This window comes from Pleurodeles waltl, chromosome 11 (assembly GCF_031143425.1).
Source record: "Pleurodeles waltl isolate 20211129_DDA chromosome 11, aPleWal1.hap1.20221129, whole genome shotgun sequence".
Lineage (NCBI taxonomy): Eukaryota > Metazoa > Chordata > Amphibia > Caudata > Salamandridae > Pleurodeles > Pleurodeles waltl.
Genome location: NC_090450.1, coordinates 990,774,772 through 990,801,999, shown reverse-complemented (window position 1 = coordinate 990,801,999; position 27,228 = coordinate 990,774,772).

Sequence of the window (27,228 nt, the reverse complement as noted above, 5' to 3'; positions counted from 1 at the left end):
GCTGCTTGGAACTCTTGTGGAGTTAAGCTAGTGCAGTCCCTGGGACCAGATCACGAAAGTCAGAGCAGTTTTACCTGGCTTGTGGAGTCTGAGTGCAGAGTTGTCCTGGCTGTCCATGATGCTGAATGGGACTCTTGTTGAAGTCGATAGCAGGGATGGCACTGGTGACAAACGACTACTTGGAGGCCGAGCTGCGGGAAACCCTTGCAGGGTTAAGCTAGTGCGGGCACTGGGACCAGGCCACAACAGTCAATTCACTTCGACCTGGTCCGTGGAGTCCGGGTGCAGAGTTGTCCTGGTTGTCTGTGGTGCTGAACTGGGCTCGCGCTGGTGCTGCTTTTACCACTGGCATGACAGTGGTGCCAGGGAGATGCAAAATCTTAGCTTTGGCTGGGTTGCAGATGTCAGATTGTATGCTGTAGCCCTGCACCTGAAGGTTCGAGTGAAGGGGTTAGTTACCAGGCTGGCAACCAATAATCTTAGGCAGCGGTAAAGGTGCCAGAATCCGTTTGGGAAGATACCTGGGTCCAAGGGAGTGAGGTAGCGGCCTTAAACCTGGAAGCAGGCTGGACTTTGACTCCCAGAACACACTGAACTGCCTGGTTTTTGACGATCCCACAGCGGGCTCACTGGCCATTGAAATTTCCGATTTGTCTGTCGTTTTTACCTACAGTTTGCAGGGGACTAGTACCACTAGCCCAAGTGAAACTGAAGGTGCTTCTGGTCGAGAGTGATGACTTTCAGCCATGGACATAAGTCAAGTCATGCAGTTCCCAGTCTGTTGACTCAGGGACAATTTCCCTCTTTTGATTTGGAGCAGTGGGCAGAGTACGGTTGTCGGTGATGCAGAGCTTCTTCTGGTCCTTCTTCGAAGTTGGTCGATCAGATCTGAGGTTCTGGTGTCAGGGATGTTCCTTAAATCCTTGATTTATGGGAGTTAAGGGTGTGGAGATTAATAGCCAATGAATAGCTAGCGGTGGGACAGGTCACCCTTGGCTACCCATAACCCATTATCTGCCACTTCTAAGATGGCATAAACTAAAATTTAGTGCACAGACCGGGCTTCCCACTCTAGAGATGTGGTCCGCCTGCTGGGGTTGTGCACAGTCCTGCATACATAATTTCCCACCTGCCCATGAGCAAATGTGCCTATGGGAAGGGGGAGGGCTGTTTCCTCGCAGGAGGACAGCGCTGATGGCTATCAGGGTGGGGGCAGCCTTTGAAGCCCTGATGGCTCTATTCACTAGACCGGCTGGGGGGGCAGGACGTGTGACCTTAGGGGTTTCTGACATACATATAAGGCAGTGCATGGTACTGTGCACCTCTTCGTAAGGGCACAGTCATACTCCAGCAGTTTGCACTGCTCTTGCAGTCTACAATGACAGGCCTGCCATCAGGAGTTAGCAAAGGCCACCTAGGATGGCACAAACTTGTGTTGCAGCCCTGGGGACCCCTTTACTACCTATGCCCTGGGTACCATTTACTAGGGGCTTACATAGAGGTAAAGTCTTTGCCAGTCAGTAATTACCATGTAGAGAAATAATTTAGGAAACAAACACATACCTTGGAGCCTCGTTAGCAGGTCCCAGTTCACTATCGGAGTCGAAAAACCATTATCTAGAGGTCCAAATGGGGAAAAAAAGTTGGGGGCATCAGTGAAGAGCCTACTTTTCTTACACACAGCCAGGGTTAACATCACATTGTATAAGACAGGTAGCGGCAAAAGAAGGTCAAGAGAACTTCATTTTCTGCCCAGAGGGTACTGGTATAGTGACTGGAGAAGACAGTTTAATATACAAGTACAAATATTTTCAGATGGGTATGCAACATCTGGGAAAAATGTGCCAAAAATATTGAATCAAAAAGATTGTGTCACCTAAATGTTGTGTTGAAATATTATCACTACAAAAATATTGTTGCCCAAATACAGAAAGTAAAAATATTTGTTGTATTGATTTTTAAACTATTTTTGTATATAATATTGTTTACTTTTATATAGTTATAGTATATATCATTTTTTAACTAATTCATTGGATGCTAGTACTTTTATTTTAGGTGTTAGTATTAATGGTATAATTGTTTCAAATGTCTTATAGTGGGGGGCGTGGCCAACCAAGATGGCCGGCGGGATGCGTTTCCCGTGAGCTCTGCCATCCCACTGTAATCTTTTAGGAATCCTGAGGTGCCGGACAGCAGTGTACCCCCCTAAACTACGGGAGGAAGTGCACTGACGGCCCAGGCGGGGTCTTGGCCTGCTTTCGCTGCCATTTGAAGCCCCGGTCGGCCGGAGAGCGGAGCTGGGTCGGGGTCGGAAGGATGGGGCCTGGTGCCGGGTGCAGTGGCCCTTTTGTGGCCTTTCTGGACTGCTGCGGCCACTGGTCGGGCTCGGGTGGAGAATTTGAGGTTCCCCCTCCCCTGAAGTAAGCAAGGCGGTGGTTGGGAGTCGGGGCAGACGGAGGTACCTAGTGCTGGTTGCCACTGGGCAGTTATAGTTGGGACCTAGTTACCATAGGGAAAGTGCTTTTTGACTTGCCTATATCTTTGGCGTCAGTTGATGAATGTCCACAAAAGTTTCCCAAAAAATTCAACGCTCATTTCAGCTGTCTGGAAAGTTTTGGGATAATCCATCAAGCAGGGGCTGAGGAAAAAGGCAGCGGGCGGTCCCAAAACAAGTTTTCCCCATGTTAATTTCCATAGGGATTTTGAACACGACTACAGCCCGAACCACTGGATGGATTTACACAAAATTTGGCAGAAAACTCGGCTCTGGTCTAAAAAGCACCCTTTCTGTGATTTGGTGTAAATCCCTTCTCTGGTTATTAAATGAAAAAACACATGTGTATATATAGGGACTCAGATCCGGTGCAATGCCTACGCAGAGCTTTGTGAACCTTCATGCCAGGAGAAGTGCTGTGATTGGCAGGCAGCAACTTGTGAAGAAAGTTGTGTCTGCCATTTTCTAAATCGGGACCATGTCCCGGAGGATGAGTTTGAGGCTAACTAGTACAGAAGGGGTCAGGATAAAGGTACCCTGACCCCATGTGGCCATTTCAGGGATGTCTGAGGGACACTTCATGAGTTTTAAAATGCCTGAAATCTATGTTTTTAACATGGGTGGAGTCGGGATGCTCAGCACGGACCCCATGTAGCTCCACGATGGAGTCACAAACCTTGCCAAAAATAATATTTAAAAAATATACATTCAGACACACACACTAATGCACATACTCACAGATCCACTCAGGTGGTAGTTAGTCTAACCTTGTTTAGTTTAGGGCATCTATCCTTATTGGGGTATAATAATTGCTCCCTATTGATGGATTCCACCTTTTTTCAGCTATAGTGAGAACTTTTAGTGTAGCCTCTCTGTCTAAATCTGTGTTTCATTTCAAAATTGTTTTACTCAAATTCCCTGTTCGTGTCACAGCCCAACTTAATTCTAAGCATCTCCCCATAGAGGATGCTATTAATCAGGTCCCTAGGATGGTGACTTTTATAATGTAGAACACTGTTACCAGCTGTCTCTTTACTGAATAATATTGTATGGAGTTTTCCATTCGCCACCCACAGTCTTACTTCAAGAAAATCAATATCCGTATTACTCATTCCTGTATTGAATTTGAGATTAAAAGGATTGTTATTCAGTTCATCTACAAAGGCCTTCACTGCATCTGGGTGACCATTCTAAAATAGGAATAAATCGTCAATGTAACGAGTCCCAGTGAGGACATACCGCGTTTATTCTTGTTTTTTCTCTAACCGGGCTACTTGCTTCTCTCACCAGCCCATATTGAGGTTCGCAAAGCTGGGACGAAGTGCCCATCATGGTCCTCATCTTTTGACGATAGTACACCCCATTGTATAGGAAAATGTTCTCCATTAGGGAATACCTGATCACGCTAATTAGCATCTTATTTTGTCCCAAGAAGCAGACAGCTCTTATTCTGAGAGAATGTTAACATGCAGTCACACCAGACTGATGATCAGTGCATTTATATAGGGATCCAGCATCCATAGTGATCATGATAAACTCCCCGGACCAGCTCACGTTTTGTAGTCAGGAAATCAATAGGTGGGTAGGGCCGCAACAAAAGGAAACAAAAAAATCAATATCAATAGCCAAGTTTTCCAAAAAGCTCTGGTTTGAGGATACATAGGCCTCCCTGGAGGGTTGGTGAGGCTCTTGTGGACTTTGGGCAGTATATAGAAGGAGGTATTCCGGGGTAACCCGTCTTAAAGAACCCATACTCGTCAAAATCCAAGATACCATGGACTCACCACTCTATCAAATATTTGATGTACTGCATTCCTTTATATTTCAGGGGTAATAATTTGATACCACTCAGTTTGGCTGAGTTGGCGCATAACTTCCTGTTCATAAAACTCCACTTCCATAACTACTCCTTCCATTCCTCATTGCAGGGTTTGATGACAATTGTGGAATCAGATCTCAAAGTACTCAGTGCCATTCTCTGTGACATAGTCAGGATGTCGGTCCCTACTAACATTGATCCTTAATGCATTGAATTCCTGAATCATAAGTTTGTGAGATACATCTATATTATCATGGGGTAGGGAGGGGAGAAGGCGAGATTTAGGTTTGAAACCAGTGCCACTTGGATTGGCAGTATCTATCCCCAGCGTGTCGCACATTTGTTCAAGATCAATTTCAGTGTCAAAACTCTCCCCTTCCCTTTACAGGGACTCAAGGGCCACCCAACCTTCAGTCTCACCAATATTGAAATCATGTCAGTGAAACATTGTTCTCAGCACCAACTTCATGCTTAGACATCTTATGCAAGTTTCAATTTCCTGATAAATAGGTACAGGTTGATTCTTACTTAAGGATAATTGAAACCATTCTCGCGGTCCCCGAGAAGAACTTATATTCGGTACTAACATCCGAGCTGGGTCACGTAGAAATCAGATCTTGTTTCTTCTATATGTCCTCCTTGCGAAGTACACCATATTTCCCGGCAAAGCTTAGAATTTTCCCCTCAGCGTAATCTCTCTTGTTTCACTGAAATTTCTGTTGTAATTTTTAGCTATAATCTCTTCTTCGTATTTCTTCAATCTAACCTCCACTTTAGTTTGTAATTCCTTGAGGAGCAATTGGTCAGTTTCACCTTTGAGTTCTTTTCTAAGGTCCTTAATTTCCTGGCGGATACGTGCCAGATCTAATCCGGCAAACTTCACTAGAATCTGTAACATCCCCTTACATGCTCTCGCTGTAAAGCCCACCCATTCTTCCAGTAAACCTTTAATTCGTCTACCCATTCTTCCAGAAAAGAGTAAGGTGACTCGTAAGTGGCCCCGTAAAAATCTGCAAGCCCTGTGGTACTCTATTCACTTCAGTGTATTTCCCCAAGGACGTGAGCTTCCATCATTCACTAATTTCCTTCTTTAATAATTTTTCAATGCAAACATTCTCTGTTTCAAATTCACAATACCTATTCATGTTCCGACACTCCCCTAACCTCGCTCAGACTGCCAGTATCCTCTGAGTCATTAAAAATGTGTTTCGCAGCAGCCAACCTCAATGCATCTCCATCAGAGAGGTCTTCTGCCATATCTGCGGTAAGTTTAACAATCGTTCCGCGTATCCCCAAACAGAAATCAGTGGGACGTGGGCACTACTGCCGTTCTATGTATTTGGTTGCGGGCTATGGGAGGCAGCCCCATGGCGGGACCATCCGTGAAGTATATATGTATAAGAGGTGAAAACAATCATCATACAAGATAGTGTCCTGTACCTTTCTTCAACAGTAATTGAGTTTCCACACTGTCAAAGCAAAAGTAGAAGTATTGGGTAAAGAGTCTTACAGGACATTTCTTTGGTTTATTACTTTAAGGAACTTAGGCAGTATTCTCCAGCATTTTTGCCTAATTTTGAACGGTAGATATGCTTGCTCAGTTTGAGAAATAGGCCTCGGAAGGCATACTTGGACACCCCCAATTTGCATCCTCAAAGTGGGCGGAGTTGGGTTTAGCACAGTAAGGCCCATATTTATACTTTTTTTAGCGCTGCGTTTGCGTAATTTTTTGATGCAAAAGCGGCACAAACTTGCAAAATTCAATTGTATTTTGTAAGTTTGTGCCGCTTTTGCGTCAAAAGGTGGCGCAAATGCAGCGCTAAAAAAATATAAATACAAGCCTAAATGTGTTTATGACGCATGAAAGACACGCTTTCTTTATCTTCAAGTAGCTAAGGACGGAAGGCATTAGTGTAGGACAGAGTCATGAACAGGTAAGAAAAGCTTATGGTAGGTGTGCTTTCTCAGGGATATTGCATAGGAAGAAGGCAGATAGTAAAGGCAGGACGGATACACATGCCATGACTTCATCCTTATCTATGGATTCAAAGCCATTAGTGCCACACTCGCCCCAATACTGATTTACTATGGCATGTATGGGTAAATGCTTGACCTGCTTGCCATTTTCATACTCCGCCAGAACTTAGTAGTTGTTCAGTTTGCTGTATAAGTGCATTAGAGTCACAGCACTGCTCATAACGGTGGATGGGACATATGCTACATTCTCATGGACCACCCTGTGTGTCACAAAGTACTGTTTGTCATAGTTCATGATGTTCTCTTTAGGGAACTTAGGAAACATTTCCAGCTTGTTTGCTTTAGTTTCAAAGTTAGATATTGTAGGAAAGTCACTCTTTTTGGCATGGCTGCCCCCACTTTTTGCATGTTATTAGTGTGCTTAGACTGTTCTCACTGGGATCCTGCTAACCAGGACCCCTGTGATTGTGCTCTCTCCTCTACATTTGATTGCTTTAGTACCCTTTACACCCCACAATTGGCATGCTGGTGTATCCCTGTAAGTCCCTAGGATATGATACTTAGGTGCCCAGGGCATTGGTACACCAGGGTTCCACCATGGGCTGCAACATTTATTATGCCACCCATGGGACCCCCCTTCAAACTATTTCTGCAGGCCTGCCATTGCAGCCTGTGTTAAAAGGTGCATATACCCTTTCACTACTGGTCACTGCACCAGGTCACTGTAAGTCATCCTTGTGCCCTCCTAGCCCAGAGGGCAGGATGCAGGTCCCTGTGTGTGAGGGCACCCCTGCATGAGCAGAGGTGCCCCTACAAACTCCAATTCCAATGCACTGGACTTCGTAAGTGCGGGGAAGCCATTTTACCCGTGTGTTGGCCACAGGTCCCTCACTACCTGTCGTCCAGCTACATAATGGTAATTCCAAACCTAGGCATGTTTGGTTTCAAACATATCAGAATCATACTCTATTACTAATGCCAGTATTGGTGGCTTAGAAGACCCCCCCTCAGTATTGCTCCTACCAGACTTCCAGGGTTTTGCGAGTGGCCCATGCTGCTGCAGCCCCTCATACATGTTTCTGCCCTCCTGCTGCTTGAACAGCTGAAGCAGAGGAAGGCAGAATAATGGATTTCCTGTGGGAGAGGGGATGCAACACCCTCTCCCTTGGAAATCGTTGTCACAAGGCTAGGGATAGGTAGCCTCTCCACACCACCGGCTTGCTTTGAAGGGCACATTTGGTGCCCTCCTTGCCTTGTACAATCTGGTTTGCACCAGTCCCGAGACCCACGGTCCCTGCTCTGGCGTGAAACCACACAAAGGAAAGGGGAGTGACCACTCCCCTGTCTAACACCACCCCAGGGGTGAATGCCAGAGCTCCTCAAGATGGCCACTTGATTCTGATGGGCAGAGGCCCCTGGAAGCATCCGGTTGTTCAGGACAGGTGACTGACATCAGTGACCCCCTCTGATAGGTGGTCACCCTGCAGAGTGACCAAGCCCCCTGTTAGGGCTATTCACAGACTCCCTTGTGGGTGAGCCCCCAGATTGGGCATGCAAGATTTCATCCGGAGTCCTCTGCATCAACCTCTTCTGCTCCTGGCCACTGGAACCGCTGCTGGACTTCACAGGACCCAAACAAGCCTGCAACTCCCGAGACAACCTTGTCTTGCAACATTGTTTTTCCAGCTGCTTCCGGCAATTGCAACATTTTCATGGATGTGCAACCTCTGGGGTCAGCAAGACTTCAGCTGCACCAAAGAAGCAAGAAGGAATCCCTCTTGGAGTGAAGGAGTCACTCCCCTGCATCTGCAGGCACCTAAGGCAACGACATCTGGCTGCTGGGATCTGTTCTCCACAGGAACCGCGTGGATCATCCATCACAGGTGGTGGTTCTGAGTGGTACTCTTGGTCCTCTCTGCCTTCTATCCAACTTGGGAGACAAAGAGCCCTTGCCTCTCCTTGCAGGACAGAATCCCTGTGCACTGCGACTCTTGCAGCAATCAGGGCTTGTTGACTCCTGCTCCGAGGGATCTTCAGGCTCCAAGTAGCCTCCAGCACCTCATCCTTACAAAGACAGTCTCTCCTCTGCTGCTCCAGTGACATGAGACTCCGCTGCAGGTGTCCTGACTGGGTCTCACTGCAACGTACTGTACCTGCTGCCATGGGTTGCCTGTGGGGGTTACAAATGCTGTCTTTCCCAATTGCTGAGGGTTAGCCATGACACCCCTCCAAGGGTCGAGTCCCCTGGACCTTGCTGGTCTTCTTCTTAGCTGCAAATCCTCTTCTGCCCAGATTTGTGTTTGCCAAGGCTTATTGGTGGTCCTGCTGACCACTGACCCAACTACGACCCGGCGACCGGCGTGGGACAGCTTCCGCATGCCTTCAGGGACTTCACCTCAGAGTTGGCCTTCATCATCCACTGTTGACCTGGATCTTCATCCACAGAAGGGTTGGTAGTGGCTCCTGCCCCACCTGGACACTCCTGCGTAGACTGGACTCTGTCCCCATCTTTTTGCAGGTCCTCTTTTACCAGAATCCACCGTTGGGTTCCACTGGACTGTTCCTGTTCTTGCAAGGTTCCTTTTCCAAATCCCCTTGTTAGTCTTTGGTAAGACCAGGTAACTTACCTCTGCTCTCCTAGTTGCTGGGGGGCATCTAGGTACTCACTTCTTGAGGCCCCGAGTTCTCCCAGCTCCCTTCTAACTATTCCACATCCTTGGGTTGTGGACCTAACTTCGCATTCCACTATTTTAGAATATGGTTTGCCCCCCCCCATAGCTATTTCCTGCTATTCTTGTCAATGCTTGGTTTTTTTCTATGCTAATTCCTAATAATTAACGTGTATATACAGTGTGTACTTCCGTCCAGTAGGGGGACAGCCTATAAATAATGTAGTTCAGTGTTACTGTAACCTTTATTTTAGCATCACTGTGAGGTTCTAGTCATCTGAGATAAGTTACTGTGTGACCACTGTAGTACTGCAAGTGATTTACACTCCCCCTAGATAAGTCTTGGCTGCTCACCACAGCTACTACTGGAGAGCACTGGCTTTCTTGACACTGTCTCACTAACTAATAGGGGTTGCCTGGACCTAGTATAATGTGCAAACACCATAGGCGTCCACCACACACCAGGCCAGCTTCCTACAGAAATGCTCACTCAGTTTGAAGAATGACGCATTGGGGGCATACTTGGACACCCCTAACTTGCAAACACAAACCCGGAATTAGTTAGATTTAGGACAATTAATGTGTTAAAGGAGCATGAAATTGACATCTTCCTGAGCCTCATGTGGCTGTCACGGAAGCCATTAGTAAAGTTTCGCTAGTCATGCGTTTGGTAATGTTCAGAAAGAAGGAGACGGTTACTTGACATGTGATAAAATGTAGTCAAACCAATTCCGTCCTGTGGTGTATGAATGTGGTGGACCCTTGCATGGTGGCAAAAAGTTGATACAAATGCAATGAACGGTTGAATGGGGCTCGTGGCCGGCGGTATGAAAGTCTTGTGCATGGTACGTGAATGGACCATAAAGCGGTTGGTGCCTTGCCGTGGCTTTATGGCTCACCTTCAGAAGTCTTGTTTTTAATATTCAGATACTTTGATAAGTATTTGTGCTTTCAAGCCATAATTTCTGGAGGTGCTAAAACCAACCAGTGTAAGTGGTGGATTAACTTTAACAAATGAGTACCAGATTTATATCTGTGGCGGTACGATAGCCCTTACTAAGAACTTGTTTTTTTATATCATTATAGGTAGCAGTGGATTTTGGGTGCTAGCCCAGCCAGCACATAGGCAAACCTGCACATTTTTAAAAAGTAAACAACCAGGGGAGTCCAGAAGTGCATGACTTGCATGGCTCTCCGCAGGATTTTGCACCCTGATTCCCCCCCAAAACTCAAACGTTCCTTTAAAAAAAAAAAATTACTTGAATTTCTGTGAGGAAAAGTCCTGGTATCTTCAGGCAGCCACAAATTTCCTACCACCCAGTGTCCCCCCAAGACTCCAGAGAAAAACGGGGTCTGGCTTGTGTGGGTAGGCCAAATGCCTGCAACAGGGAAGGGCACAAAACATATTGTGGACGCATCAGAATTATCACGAAATAACCTGGTTTTGCAAGGGGGGGCACCTGCGTGTTTGGTCCTGGGCTCGACTGCCATCTAAGTAAATCTAGTAAACCCACATATTTCTGAAAACTAGACACCTAGGGAAGTCAAGGGAGGTGTAGATTCCGTGGATCCCCTAAAGTTTTCTTACCCAGAATACCCTGCAAAAATGTAACATTGATTTCAAAACACTATTTTTCTGTGCATTTATGTGACATAAACTACATGAATGTACATAGATCCACAAAAACCCTACCACCCATCATTTCCCCACTTATCCTGATAGAAATGTTACCCCACTTGTGTGCCTGGGCCTAGTGCCTGCGTTAGGAATAGATCACACCAGGGTCAACAGTAGTCCTCATGCAGGGACTATCATTGACCCTCGTGTGATCCATTCCTGTTGTGGGCACTAGGCCTAGGCTCACAAGTGGAGTAGCGTTTTTTAATGGGACAAGTGGGGGAACACTGAGTGGAAGGAAGTTGTGGATCCATGTATATTTCTGTAGTTTACATTGCAGAAATGCAAGGAAAAATAGTGTTTTTATTCAATGTTTCATGTTTACAGTGTACTCTGGCTAAGAAAACTTTGGGGGAGCCACACAAATGACATCTCCCTGGACTTCCTTTGATGTCTACTTTTCAGAAATGTCTGGGTTTATAAGGTTTCCCTACATGGTTGCTGACCCCGGGAATTATTAGTACACCTACTATAGTTATCATTATCACCAGAATACGTTTTGGGCCCTTCCTTGTTGCGGGAACTTAGGCCACCCACACAAGTGAGGTAGCATTTTTATCAGAAGACCTGGAGGAGTGCCAGGTGGAAGGAAGTTTGTGTTTCCCTGCAGATTCCAGGACTCTCCATCACATAAATGTGAGGAACATTTGTTTTATCAATCAAAGTTTGAGGTTTGCGATAGATTCTAGGTAAAAAGAAATGTGGTTAGAGACATGCAAATCAGCCCACCCTGGATAACCCTAGGTGTCTAGTTTTAAAAATGTACAGGTTGGATAGGTTTCCCTAGATGCTGGCTGCGCTAGGGTCCAAACTCTCGAGTTACCCATATTGGAAAAAAAGGGTCACTTTTCGGTGGAAAAATTGGATGCGTCCATGTTGCTTTTTGGTCCGTTTTCTGTTGTGAGTTCTAGGCCTACCCACACAAATGAGGTACAATTGTTGTATAGCCATTTTAGTGCTGTTTCTGGGTGCGTTATTTTAGCAACTAGGCCTGCCGCTTGTGCCCTTTAGTCAGTTACATTTTATTCTGCTTCATTTTTATTTTTTCAGAATAGGCCACATTCGTGGTGTTGTTTTATTTTCTTTTGCTAGTTGTTCTTTCACCTAGGAAAGTATTGGGTTTCTTAGCAAGACATTCTTTTCACTTTGGGCTTTCCTCAAGTCTGCAGCGAGATAGGTTTGCCGGCACAAGTGGTACACTGCATCTCCAATGTTTGCAGAAACGCACACATCCTTATGCCAGGACATTTTCGCAGAAATATCTATAATAAAAACTTCTCTCTGTCCCATGCAGGTTATAGGGAGATTCCAACCAGATGGCCACAATCACACGCTGATTGACTTTGCTATAGCTTCCTGCTGAGACTACCAGTTTCCTGGCTAACAAAGGGATGGTGTCTCTATAGTCCACAGGCTTCCTTGTTCAGGTTTGGGGGATTGTGTCTTCCCAGAGGGGAATCGTGAAGGGCAGATTATGGCTTATCATGCTGTGCTCTAACATAGCTTAGGTAGGAACAGCATATATTGCACATAGTGGCAGTAGGGTGGGACTCTTCTTGTGTTTCACTTTCCTTGTCACCATTTTGCTTCTATTATGTTTCATCATTCTAATTATTGCATTTTATGCATTTTTAACTAAGAGGCAGCTGCCTCAATAAATGTTATTGAACCATTTTCTGCCTCCGTTTGTCTTTGCATGTGTGAGACTAATGTAACTGAGAGGAAAGGATGAGATCTGATAAACCACGTGTAGGAAGGTGGCTCTGTATATACTGTATAAAAATGTGATATAGTGTGCACAGAGTCCAGGGGTTCCCCCGAGGCTTGACACGGGCAATAATAGATAATACTAATGCTCTATTTGTGCTAGTGTGGTCAAGCAGTTAGGCTTATCAGAGGGTAGTGTTAAGCATTTGTTGTACACACACAAGCAACAGAAGAAACACACACTCAATGACCTAACTCCAGACCAGTAGGATTTTATATAGAAAATATATTTTTGTTATTTTATTACTAGAACCACAAGACTCAGTTCAGAAGTAAATACTCTTGCAGGTAAGTACTTAACATTGACATAAATGTAACTTCGTTTCACTTTAGTCAAGTAAAGAGTTTTTAAGAAAACAGAGAATATCTATTTTAAAAGTGGACACAGTGCATTTTCAGAACAGTTCCTGGGGGAAGAAAATAAAGTACAGTTTTAAAGGTAAGTACATGACTTACAGTTCCAGTCTCCAGGTTATTGGTAGTTCACCGTTGGGGGTTCAAGTCAACCCCAAAACACCCACCACCACCAACACGGGGCGGCAGGGTGCAGAGGTCAAAGTTGAGCAATTTTAACCTGGGCTTCTATCGAGATAGGGAGTACTCGGAATTCGGCCTGCCAGTAGGTATGTACCCGCGGCTCGGAGGGCAGACCAGGGGAGATTATAGGAGCACTGGAGGGGCCCCACGTAGGCACCAATCACTCACCCTCAGCAGCACTGGGGCGGCCAGGTGCAGGGTGCAAACATTGTGTCGGGTTTCCAATGAAACTCTATGAGGGGACCCGGGGGTCCCTCAGGCGCTGCAGGTGAGGTCCAGGCGAGTGTCTCGGGCACACCATCGGTCGGAGAGGGAAGAGGACCGCCTGTTGATCGTTGCTGCACCGGGTGTCGATTTCTCCAAGGCCTGAGGGCTGTGGGTGCAGTGGGTCCTTTGGCATCGTTTATCTTCGTCCAGGTCAGTTGCGGTCAGGGGTTCCTTGGGATTCCCTCTGCAGGCATCGTAGTGGAGGGGTGGAGAGGTCACCCCAGGGTAGGCACTTGGTCATCATCGCCTGGGGGTCCTCTCTGGTCGGTTGGGCCACTTGGACTTGGGTCATGGGCGTCGGGTGCAGAGTGGTTAGGACTTACGCTTCTGGAGTGAGGTGGAAGTTCTTCAGAAGAGGTTTCTTCTTCTGTTCCTATTTGGACAGGGCCGCTGTCCACAGGAGTTCTTGATCCTCTGTGATTCAGGCAGTCCTCTGGAGGTTTTTCAGAGGTCGCTGGACCTGCAGAATGCGTCACTTTTCTTCTGCAGGTTCTTTGAAGCAGGAGAAAAGCCGGTAGGGCTGGGGCCAAGTCATTTGTTGTCTCCTTTCCTTCTCTGTTGGGGTTTCTGCTAAGCAGTCCTTCTTCTTGTGAGGTTGTCAGGAATCTGACTAGCTTGGCTCAGGGAGCCCTTAAATACTAAATTTAGGGGCGTTTTTAGGGGTTAGAGGGCAGTAGCCAATGGCTACTGTCCCTGAGGGTGGCTACACCCTTCCTGTGCTCACTCCCTTTGGGGAGGGGAGCACATTCCTGTCCCTATTGGTCCCTGTCCTCCAAACGAAGATCCCCACAATTCAGGTGATGCTGCTGCCCAAACCCAGCAGCCTCATTACGATAATGAGAGCCCACACAACACCAATTTTGTCAGGAGACTTGTGAGAGCATAGAATATTAGGATATTTGTAATTACCAATTGGATTTTGCTGCATTTGTCCCTTTCAAATGTAAGCCAGTGTATAAGAAAAATTATATTTTGAAAAATACCCCCCAAATCATACGCTTTAGTTCACAAACCGTCCGTGGGTGCCATTTTTAGGGAAAAAAACACTTTTATCTGGAAAACTTTGTCCCTACTTTTCTCAAAAATCTCAAAATTTTGCAATCTTTTGCCCATTTTCACTGTCTCCTCTAGCGGAATCAACACACCCTGGGTACCTTTACAATCCCCAGGATGTTGGAAAAAAAGATACAATTTTGGTGTGGGTATCCTATGTGGGAAAAAAGTTATGAAGCCCTAAGTAGCCAAATAAAAGGGCTTAGCACTGTGCACTTGGGGTACACTATTTTTTAATTACATTTGTAATGGTAGATTATCGTGTAAATTAGCTAACTGATTAATTCTTGTTTTAATTATTTAAGTGAATTTTGTGATTTCTAATGTGTAGTTATTTTTCTATATAGTTTAATTATTAACTTATTATTTAGTAGTGAATTGTTCTGTTTGTAGGGTAATAGGGTGGGGATTCTTTTAAATTACATTTTGTTCTACAAATTACTTTTGAATGCTACTTAAGTCTGTATTTGGTTATTATGTAAATTATTTAAGTGATTATTTGGTATGTGATTTATTTAATGTATTTTAATTGTTCATTTATTGATAAGTGTATTGAATACTAAAGTCTGTGAAATGTATATTGTATTCAATATTGGTTTTATATTTTTATTTAAGGAATGTACTCGTATTTTTGTTTTTATTTTACTTTTTAGTGGTGTGTGTTTTTTTGTGGAGTGGGGAATGATGTATTTATTAAGTTGATTTACTTTTTTATTGTTTTAATTATATTTGTATTAAATTTCTTTATTTACATTTATTGTTTAGTATATTTTTTTATTTTCAATCTTTTTCATTATTTTGTGTTCTACATATAAATTTGTTTTAATGATTAACGGCCTCATTACGACGTTGGCGGATGAGATACTCTGTCACAAATGTGACGGATAGCCTGCCCGCCGTTTTCCAATTTACATAGGACATAATGGAACTTGTAATACGGCAGACGGGAGATCCGTCACGTTTGTGATGGAGTATCCCATCCGCCAATACCGTAAACAGGCCTTAAGAGTTTGAATGTTATATATGTACCCACTCCAAAGTCCAATAGTTTCCCCTTTTATTTATTGAGTTTTCATTTTCCAAACATAAGAAAAACATTAAAAACTGATGGTATCAGAGAGCACAAGGTCATGCATGACATGAGTATAATAGCATCTAAGGAGTTTCACATAAGCAGTAAGTAAAAGCACCTGATGTACAAGTCAATTATGAATGTCTGGATTATCACCCATCACTCCCAATCGTGGTATAGGACGTTAAATTATGGGTTTACCTCGTTTTCACAATATTCCTTCCAACTTCCCCACGTCTTTTTATTTTTATTTTTATTGAGGCAACCCTAGAATCATAAACCAAAGATTCAGCATCTCTCCATGCCCGTTTTTCAACATGGCAGGCTGGGAGGTGTACGTTTCCTCCAGTCGTGAGAGAGGTCCCAGCATAGAACCTAGGCTTATTAAGGATTTTTCAGCTCTTATAAGCCCCTGTTCCTCAAGCTCGTTTAGAAGTGCTAGTTTGGGACTAAGGTCCACTGGGTGAGCCAGTACTTGTTAGAACGTGTGAACCCTGCCCTCACAGAATGGTTGAAGATCAGAGCAGGACCAGATAATATGGAGGAAATTGCCGCTTTGCATTGAAGACATTCTCGACCCGGACCCCAATGCATATGCCAGAGTCTAGCTAGGATTAGGTAAAAGTAATTCAGAAATTTGAATTGGATGAATTGGTATCTATCTGAGATGGCTGCCACTCTAGGAGTCATGAGCACTGACGTCCATTCCCTATCATTCAGCCAGCGAATGTCCCTCTCTGAGGACTCTGAGCACCAGGGCGATATCCAGGAAGTTCAACCCCAGGGCTCTGTACAAGATGGATATTTTGCCCTGCTAGGGAGTTGAGACATGGTCAGTTTTGCATCAAGAGGAGCGAAATCGGGTACGTTATCCAGTGACACCATGCACGGGGTAATTGCATGGCAGAATTGAAGGTATCAGAAGAACTGTGAATGTGGAAGACCAACATCATCCTGTAACTCTGAAAAGGGCCTCAGAGTAACAGTCGGGGTCACAATACCCATCTTTAGGAGGGTCTGGTCCATCATTCTCCCATCCCATTCAATTTGTCAGTTAAAGGATCTCCATACCTCAATCACCACTTTTGCCACAAAAGGTACACCTGATGAGAGTTTCTTCGCCTTTAAGAACTGTATCTGGAATCTTCCCACATAGCTCATATTTCAACCATATATTTCGGATCCCCCAAACCCACTTACGTGAAGTTAATGATAATTAGGTGGGCAGCATTATGATAGGAGGTGAGATTTATCATGGTGATGCCTCCATCGTAGGCTGATTTGTAGCACTTGGCGAGTGACACCAGAGGACGACTCCCTTTCCAGAGGAAGGTATAAAATAGGTAATACGATTAGAGAGGAACCTCCTTGGGAGACAGAATGGTAATTCCGTAATGTGTATAGATTTTTTTTTTGATAACCAAATTTTTATTGTGCTTACAGAGCAGGTATAATCCAATGTGAATTAATCATCAATAGCAGAGCGTCTCTGGCTTACAGTAATATATGAAACAATTATTTCAAAAAACAGTCCCATTAAGATGGTATCCCATAATAAGCCCACTACTTTCCTCGTACCTTGTCATGCTTTTGGGGACAACCACGTGCTTCATACATTGGGGCACACCAGTCAACTCCTTTGCACCATAGGTGCATCAAGGGGGGTGAAGATTGCTTCCACGGGTGGGCATTATCCATTTTGGCTACAATACAGCCACCCCTATAAAGATCATCTCAAAGCTTGGTCCCCCCCACCCAGTTCCTCCAGAAGACCCAGCAGCACCATCCGGGGGCCTAGGTCAATCGAGAGGCCCAGAGCTCATATGACTCACCAAATCCTAAAAGGAGGGCAATGCTGGGCAGTCCCACGCCACATGATAGAAGTCAGCAGCAGGGAGAGTGCAGCGTACACATACAGTTTGTGCTGACCGGGACATCTGCTGTATATGGTGTGGGGACAGGTAAGTTGCATATAGGTGGTTGATCTGGACCATGCACAGGCGCGAAGACATTACCAGCACCCTAGGGGCCAGGCATGCCTCCCTCTAATTATCATCATCCAGCTCGCCCACCCAACCCTCCCACCTCTGACAAAGAAAAGAGAAGCCATCAGGAGCTTTGATAATCAAGGAGCGGTAAATCACAGACACTGTTCCTTTACCCAAGGGGAAAGGCCAGATTATGGTCTAGACAATGTGCTTGGGAGAGAGCCAATTACACTCGACAAATACAGTGGCAGGTACTTCTATACAGTATGAAACCACATTGGTCTGGATGAATAAGATGAGACAAGGTTTGGCTTAACCTGGTCACCAGGGGCCAGATGTATCAAAAAAGGCATTTGCGATTCGGAAATATCGATTTTTAAGAAATTGCTATTTCTGAATCGCAAAATGCAGTGTATCATATTTGCGATTCGGTAATAGCGATTTCTTAAACATCGCAAATGCTATTACCGATTCGCAAATTGCGATACCGGCACCATACGCACCTATGGGCCTGTAGGCCCATATTTGCGAATTTTTTGCATTTCCCAAATTGCGAATTCCTAACTGGAATTCGCAAATTAGGGAAATGCAAACCCCAGGGTGCTTGGGGCCTAAGGCCCCCTCTGCTGCACCCCAAGAAGTTTTTTAAGGACATGTAAGGCGCACACATGCCAAAGGGGCATGTGTGCGTTACATGTCAATTTTAAAAATGCATTTTTTATGCATTTTTAGAATTTGCACATGGTTACCACCAACTTGAACTTGGTGGTAATAGCGATTCCTTAATGCCCAATTCGCATTAAGGAATTGCTTGTTACATGTGGTTTAGAAATCGCAAATAAGGATTCCTTATTTGCGATTTCTTATTTAGAGAATCGCAATTTGCGATTCACTAAACAGGCTCACAGATTTAAGGAATCGCTATTTTAGCGATTCCTTATATTTGCGTTGCAAATGCCTTTCATAAATACCAAAAGGCATTTTTGCATTCGCAAACAGGCATCCGCACCGTTTGCGAATGGAAAAAAGGCTTGATACATCTGGCCCCAGGACTTTAGCGAAGACAATGATGTCTGCATTAATGACTGAGATTGGGCAGTAGGAAGAGCACCGATCCGTAGAAAGTCCCGCCTTTGGAATGACAACAATAGTGGCACAGTCGAGGTCTAGGGGGGAATGATTCCTGTCGTAACGCCCCCGCATAGAGGGCAAACAGGTGGGGTGTCAGATTTGTGTGATATCTTTTATAGTATTCCATGAGGAAGCCATCCTGACCGAGGATTTTCCACGATAGGAGCCCAGATATGGCCTTGTCGACCTCTTAAGCCGTTAAAGGTTGGCCTAAATTGTGGACTAGAGAACATGGGATTGAGTGTAAAGGGATGTCTCAGAGAAGGGGCCTCCCAGTCTCTAGGAGTGGGGAAGGCTGGCATACCTTAAGAGGTCTCGATAAAATGCAGAAAAAGCTTGAGCAATCACCTCCAGGTCCTCCTGGAGGTTACCAGCTAAGTCTCTGATGGCAGGCACTATTCTGGTAGAGAAATTGTGGGTCATCAGCCAGAATAACAATTTGCCGGATTTGTCTACCGATTCATAAACCCATTAGGTCAAGGCCTTTCAGCACTGCTTTGCCTCTTCAAGGGAAACCTGCCACAATTCTGACTGTGTTATTGGCAGTAGGTGGTTTACCTGCCTCCCACAGCATTGGCACTGAGGATACGGAGCCCGCGTTGGTTTGGAAAAAAAGCCTTTAATTCCTTCTGTACACAGGTGGCACACGCGGAGTCCATTAGATGCCATGCACTGAATCTCCGGATTGGACGCTGGCTCTGCGGTTGGGCGCCCCACTCAGAAGGGGGGTGTGATCATATATGCTGTGTGGGAGAATCTGGATTGATCATAGTTATAGGAGGTCAGCTGCCAGCAACCAGAGCAGGTCCATTCGTTATTCCTTCTTGTAGGCTGCTGACTAATGTGTATATGAACATTGCGAAGGGTTCCATGAACGCCATGCATTGCAGAGGCCCAGGGAGTATTCATTCCCTGGTGACTAGAAACGCTGAGGGTGTCCGCCTGCCAGGACGAGGGGCATCCGAAATGTACCTCCTGGTGTCAGGAACCACATTAAAGTCCCCACCAGTGAGCGTAGTCACAGGGGGTAGGGCCACTATTAAGGATCAGAGGACCTGCAAGGTGAGCTGTAGCAGCTTTGGGCGGGGGGGGACATAGCAGGAGATAAAATTATAATGTTGAGCAGCCATACGTCCCTCGATCCCCAAGTACCTCCCCTGAGGTTCTTGGTGTACCTTGGTTACGGTCAATGGGAGGGTCTTGTGTAGGAGAATGGTGACTCCCATTGACTCTCTTGCAAAGCCAGAGTGAAAGACTCTGTCGTACCCAAAGTGGCCCAGGAAGGAGTATTGGGAACCCAGAAGGTGTGTCCCCTGCAGTAGGAGTACATCAGGTCTATTCCTCTTAACATAGCGCAAAACCACAGAATTCTTTATATGGCCCAAGAGACCGTTAACATTCCAAGAGATGATCTTAAGTATATTTGAAGGTGATGTGATGTATACATAGATATTGGGGACCCGCCAATGATAGGGATAGTTGGCGCATGGCAGCCCAGAGTATAGTCAAGACGTCAGAGGCGTCACATTGGAGCGCTCGCAAAATGAATGCTTATAACAAAATAACAATCCTACAACAACCAACATAAGTCCCCCTCCACCACATACTTCTACTCCTGAAGAATCTGTCACCCTTAAACAAAACATGGTTTACAAGAGAGCGAACAAGAGAAAACTCGGAGTGAATCAAATGGCAGTGTATGTCACCCATGGGTCTTATCTCATGCTTGACAGTATTAGGTTAATAAACTAGAAAGTAAAGGCCCAAATCTGAAAGTTGTACATATAGTCATTGAAACAATATAGTAGCAAAAAACTGAAATATGGTGCTCATATCACTCTCCCTCTGCCCTCCCCCCCAGCATCAGGTGCTGAGGTATACAATACCAGTCCGAGTGTCTGTAGCCAGTCACACTCTGTCGTAGGACCCGCCTTTTCCCCAGACACTATATTTGGAATTGGGAGGGTTAAGTCAAGGAGTTGGGTGCACTGTCTAGGGAGCCAAATATCTGGGGGGTGGTTGCAAGAGTCTCACCAAGTTCCTCAACAGCTAGAATCTCCGCTACCGGAGGTGGGCTCACCGAGGTCCCCACCTCTCGTCGAGCACAACTGGAGCGCTTCCTCTGAGGCCCCTGGAAGGGTAGCGGCGGGGTCGGTTACACCGCTCCGAATCCACCTCGTTTCCCAAGTCCTCAGGACACAGCAGTCACCTTTTTGCAGCCCATTTTCAGGCCTGTCCCAGGGTGTCAAAAAAATAGAAGATTTGAAGCATACTTAAGGCGGGCTGGAAAGAGAAGCAAGTAGCGAAGATTGAGAGCACGGAGTACCTGCTTAACCTCCTCGAATCAGAGTCATTTCTATTGGACTGCCTTCGTAAAATCCAGAAAAACCATGACCTTACAGTTCCAGTGCTGAAGATCCGGTTGGTTCCAAGCTTCGCATAGGATGGTGTCTCGGTCCCAAAAGTTAAGGAGCCGCAGTATGACCGGACGGGGTGGGGTTCGGGAGGGCCTGGTGTGCTATTTTAATAACAAAGCAGCTGGATAGATTGTCCGTTGAGATCCAGGATCTGAACCAGTTTTCGAGAAGCTCGCTCAGTTCTGGGTGCTGCACTTCTTCAGGGAGGTCGACAAGGTTCAAGTTATTACTCCTACAACAGTTCTCAGCATCCTCTGTTCTTTTATCCAGGGTATCCACCGAGGCTATCAATTTGGATATTTGACGTTTAAGCTTCACTATATCATTTTGGGTCATGGAGATCCGTGTTACCGCTTAAGTCACCCTTTCAGCCACTTTGCATAGGTCTTGACGCAGAACCGAGAGGTCTACTCGGAGGGCATCAACCTTGGTTTCAACTGCCTCCTGAGTGTCCTGGATTGCCCTGAGGATCATTTTGAGATCTGCACTAGGATGGGTGGGGTCGCGGATTGGGGGCTTCAGCAGCCTGTTTATTATCAGTTGTCAGGACCGTATATTGGTCCATTTTGGCCTGGGCTGTCGCAAGTGGAGGAGGCTTATCGCATCCCATCGTCAGGTATGCCCCAGCCAAAGATGGTAGAAGGCGGGGTCGTTGGGAACAGGCCCGCTTGCCTTGGGGCAGCATAAGTAGCCCCCTCCCAGGGTGAGGCCCAGTTCTTTAAGGCAGGCCCACAACAGCACACCAACTGGTGCGGCAGGAGAAAGGGTGCCTAGATGGGAACCACAGGAGGATCTAGTTGAACTGCCCCGCTTGCCTGAGGACAGCAGGAGGTGTTATCCAGTCAGGAACACCAGAGAGGGAGCCATGAGGTCTCAGAAGGGATGGGGAAGGGGAGAGCTGGGGCGCACCTGGATTCAAATGTCAGATGATTGACTCAATTTGCAGCACAGACTGAAGTCCTCTGGGCACTCCTAGCCTACTTGGAACAGCAGTGCTGAGGGTTCATGCTGCCCATCTCCCTGCACCATTCTCCACAACTGCTTCCCCCCCCCCCTCACAAGCCCCAGAGGGACTACAAGCAGTCGGCTGCTCCTTTTGTAACCACGCTCTCCTGCATGCCCCGGATCGTGGTCAGAGACCAGTATGACCTGCTTGATGGTGGTAGGCCTGTCATGGAGATTCGGGTGCTCAGTTTCCCTCGCCTAGGTGTTGAGGAAATAGGTCTTACAATGGTGGATGACCTTAACCCTTGCAGGGAAGATGAGCATATACTGAATGTTCCCAGCCTTGAGTTTTTTTGTTTCACCTCCTCCACTGTTGGACCACCCGAGTGTAGTCAGGAAAGACTATGATGCCACAGAAGTCAAGGATCATGGCACATGCCAGCTGGCTTCTCAAATAATTGCATCACAGTCTCTGTAAGTGAGGACTCGGTTATGAGGGGCCTGAGGGTGAGGGGTAATGCTGGGCCAAGGAGCAATGCGCCCTCTCAACCACAAACTAGTGTGACAGTTTCCACTCAGGTACCCAGGACATAAACCAGGCCTCCAGGAACTTTTCAGGATGCTGCCCCTCAATGCCTCTGGGGAAACCTACAAATTGCAGGTTATTTTGAAAAGATCGCTTTTCAGAGTCTTCAGCTCCAGCTTCCAGATGGGGCAGATGTGGTTGTCAATATGGCAATGGAGCATTTAAGAGTAGCTGCTTCGTCTTCCACGGTGGAGAGCCTGCCTTCGGTTTCCGAGGCCCTGCAGACCACATTGTGTAAATGTTTGTGCAGCAGCGCCACACTTATTCCGACCTCACTAATCGTGGTCTCCACTGCTTCTTCAGATGCCTGTATAGCTTGTAGGATGGTGCTATCGAGGTCAAGGGAAGGTACAGCTGGGGGCAGTGCCTAGAGAGGCATGGACTCCAAATGTTTCCATTTTCGCCTGGGTTTGGGCCCCTTGACCTTTGTATTTGCCCATGGCGTGGGAGTCACAGCAGATCTTCCCCTGGACACAGGGACACAAAGGGTCAACACCCCTCCTCACAATGCTGCTGAAGGTGTCCACTGCCAGATGCACGCATTGGGGACAGTGGGTCCCGCTCAAGTCTCACGAGAAAACCAGGTTCACTGGGACCAAAGTGGGCTGTGGCCATCAATGCCATCCCATCTCTAGGGGCTTAAAACGTCTAGAGCTGTGAAATGAACCTAATCAGGCCAGGAGGTCCATGGGGGCGATGAGGACGAAGCATGCTGATGTACACGGTCGGCCAGGAGACCCATGAGGCCTGGGCCTAATGCTCCCGCACCACAGGCTGCAGCAAAACTCAGGCCCCGCCAGCCACAAGGATGATCCCCTTAACCCTGCCTGCTTGCCACCACAAGGGCTCCGGCAGCATGGGCAGCCGGGCCGCTGGTGGATTCAGAATGTTGCGCAGGCTGCAAAGACCCACTGTGCATCCTATGACCAGCTTTCACACCGAGTTGCCTTCGAGAGCGGTGTCTGGCTCACTGCCGCGGCAGTCAAGGAGGAGGAAGGGGCTGGAGGTGTGAGACAACCCCATGCCTTCCTCCACACCCCCTTCCCATCCCAGAGACCCACTGGTATCTGCGGGCCCACTTCCCCAGCTCCGTGGAGCAGCATGAGTGAGCAGACAGCCCCAGCTGTTGCCTTTCCTAGCAGGCCGCAGACTTGTCCAAGCGCCATCGTGGCTGCCAAGGCTAATGTTTCAGTCTCAACTGGGAATTGGGCCGTTCGTGGGCCCCAGGGGTGAAGAGGCTCTCAACAGCCGGTAGATAACACCACAAGGCGCGATGAAGGGCCCTGCAAGCAGCAGGATTGCTCAGGATGCTGGAAGAGGTGCCAGAGCGCATCTAGGATGTGACCACCATCTTGGCCTGCTCGGCCACGCCCCCTTTTTAGTTGAGTTTTAAACTTCAGGAGAGAGTTATACAATTATAGAAAACCCCAGGGTTTGGCTGGGACAGCCAATAGGCCTGGGCACCAAAACAAAAGATTGGCTGTTGGGTGCAAACATTATCAACAACTTGCCTTTTATACAGCGCTCAGCACGCGGTGTGCTTTGAACATGTGACCTGCTATTTGACGTCCTGGTCAACTGAGTTAAGTTCAGCTCATTGAGGTATTTCACCAGCTGCTGAGGCTTGTATCCCACCTGGGGGAATCATGTAGGAAGACCAGGCCCACGCATCAAAACAGTACTTTGTATACTATAACATGCTCTCGTTTATCCAGTGTGTTCTAAATATGTGGAATAAAATATACGGCTGACAGGTGTAATAATGTGGGGAAAAAAAGAAAGAAAAACGAAAGTCTCAGGCAAAAATTGAGAGTCTGACCCACCAATCTGCTGCAGGAAGTAGAGGTAAGTTGCTGAATCTAACACCCTCCATTTACTGAGGTTTGGGGATTCCAGAAGCTGGTGCTTGAATAAGGTTTTGGGTAAAGTCATTTGTAGTGTTTAAAAAGTACATGAGAAGTAATTTCTAAAGGAGAAGTCCTGGCTTTGGACAATTTCCACGTTTTTATCAGCCTTGTCAGAAATATACCAGTTGTGTCAACCCTTTCTGGGAATTGACTCGCTCAATAAAATATTTAGTTATATTAACTCATATATCCAGTCCACTGTCTCCCTGTATTTTTGTATTTTGCTTGCGCAATCCCTCGTGCAGTTCCCGCGCTTCAGAGTTATTTTTCGGCTCGTTGCTAAACTTCCCGGCCCAGCTGCTGAAGTTCCCCCAAACCTGATGCACATAAACCGGAAGCCTGGTCTTTGTTGACCACAGGAAGCGATTCCTAGGAGAACAATGTCTAAACTGCTCTCCTACCGGGACCGAGTTTGCACAAAGAGGTCGGGCAGCAGAAAGCCCAAACCCGGCATGGCTAGGGATATTTTTAGGGACTGAGGGCCCAGGCTTCAGTTTCTGTGTGGTGCCTTCAAACAATGCTTTGCTTGGGCAGCTGGTCTCCCCTTCGTCCCCCCTGGGCCTCCCAGGCTGCTGAACCACCATATGATCAGTGCAGTACAATAGTGCTTCTTATAAAGGCGACATGCGTCATTTGTGTTATTAGCCGGCAACACCACAAATGGTCAGTTTCATAAAAACTGATTCATGGCCACAGGCTTGGCTTTGGTCCAGCGGGTAGAGCTCTAGCTGAGCCTTTGACCTCATGCAACGGACGCGTTTACAAAATACATAGGGGCATATTCATGCGATTGTGACGCTGCGCGCAGCGTAATGTCACCCCGCTGTGCTTCATCACAGGGAAAGGGCAGGAGTGCGCTGTATTTAAAAGAATTAAGTGCATTCCTGTCTTTGCCCCTGCGCTTTCCCCATTATGGGAATACTGTAACTCCAAGTCTCAGAATGCAAAGTGTTTTCAGTTGAGCTAGGGCTGGCATAGACAGTTGGGCATCGGATGGGGCTAATTGGCAGCTGCACTTTTATCCTAAGCGACGGCGGAAAAAAAGTAGTAAAAGGTTCTGGTCCTAACCCCACTATATGTCTTCCAATGTAATGTCTTTATCCACCAGAGCTCGCACCAGGTTCATGAACACATCCCTGTGTGGCTGGATATTGAGGTTGTGTAGTTAATGCTCAACCTGCAATCTGAGGAGAAAGGCTAGAATCTATTCCTGCCTCCCTCAGCGGGCACTATCTTTACCTTGCATCAGCCACTTCAAGATACAGTCACATTGCAGTCGCAACTTCAGAAGAGACTAAGGGCCTCGTTACGAGGCCTTGCTGTGGCGGCCAGGACCGATGGTGCTGTGATCGTCTGACTGCCACACTACGACCCTGGCGGTCAGACCGCCAGGGTACCGCTGTCTCCACTGGGATTGGTGATCCCGACGGGCTGACAGTAGCAGTGCTGCCCTGCTGATTACGACCTGGTTCTCTGCCTGGCTTTTCATGGCGGTATCACCGCCATAAAAATGCTGGCAGAGAACAGGTGCACGGGGCCACAGGTGGGCCCCTGCACTGCCCATACGCTTGGCATGGGCAGTGCAGGGGTCCCCCTGCCCCGCACCCTCGCAATGCTCACTGTCTGCTGGGCAGCAGCATTGCCACTGGCTCAATTGCGAGAAAGTCGTAATGGTCCCAGCGGGGAAGTAGCCAGCATGGCAGCAACCTCGCCTTCGGAAGTTCAGCGGACAGGTAATCCCGTTCGCCGAACTTGTAATGAGGCCCAGAACTTTGTGGATCAAAACATCATAAGACATCATTATTAGGCAATATTAAGGCTGTCGACTTAAAATAAAGAAACTGCTTAATAGTTTTTAAAAAATTGCAAAATAATAAAAATAGAATAGAAAAAACTAAAAAGGTATTATATATTTATTCAGAAGCGAAACCTGTCAATGTGGCACTGTTGATGCTCAATAATATATTGATGTAATCAATTATGTCATTTAACATGTCATGAGTGATGTAATATGTGAGGTCATAAGCAGTGCACAGTGTGAGCAAGTTATAGCTAGATCAGTAAACTGTAACTGGTGAATTTATTTTATTTTTGCTTTTAGACTTTAGTTATTAAATCGTTTCAACCCCTAAGTAGAAGGTCACTTTAAAATTTGGCTTTCAGTGAATTTCTAGTTTTTTTTATAAGATTTGCCAAGTTCTTATCACCATACCTAATTTAATGTCACTTTAACTTTTGTATTTTTCAAGAAATGTCTTTTTATTATATTCACAGTTGACCATATGCCCTTGAGTAACCTGCAGCCAACATCTCCACTGCGCCCAACTTGCATTCCCTTTCCTTTTTCAAAATTACTCTCTGGGTACTGCAGTACTCCTGCAGTACCTGCCAGGCAAGCTACCACCCCAAGGTTCTGTGGTACAGTGCAAGCTCACTCCGGGACCCTTGCAGGCTATCGCAGTACCATGGGGCCTGTACGCTGGTTTCTGCAGTATTACCACAATACCTCTCAATAGGGCCCTTCTGGGTCCTTCCGGTGTACCGCAGAACCAGTAGCTGAAAATGTGTTTTTAAATTATACTCTTGGGGTGGGGAGCATGGTTTGCCTACCTTGCCCCCTTACACCCTATTTTTATAAAACATTTCAGGACACAGGACAGAATTGCAGCTAGCCAATCAGATTGCTTGGTAGCCCTAGACCGGTACTGGTACCACAGTACTAAAATAGCCCTCAGGACCAAAAGCTCCCTCAGCAAATCAGAAGGCCCTATTTTCTTCATTTTTGGTACCGCAGGACTCCACCTGGACCAAATGCTGAAGGATGGACCAACATGAGCCCCTCTTTAAATGCTAATTTGTCAAAAACGGCTGAAGGGATTTACACCATATCACCATAAGCGACCTTCCTGAGTAAAGTTTTT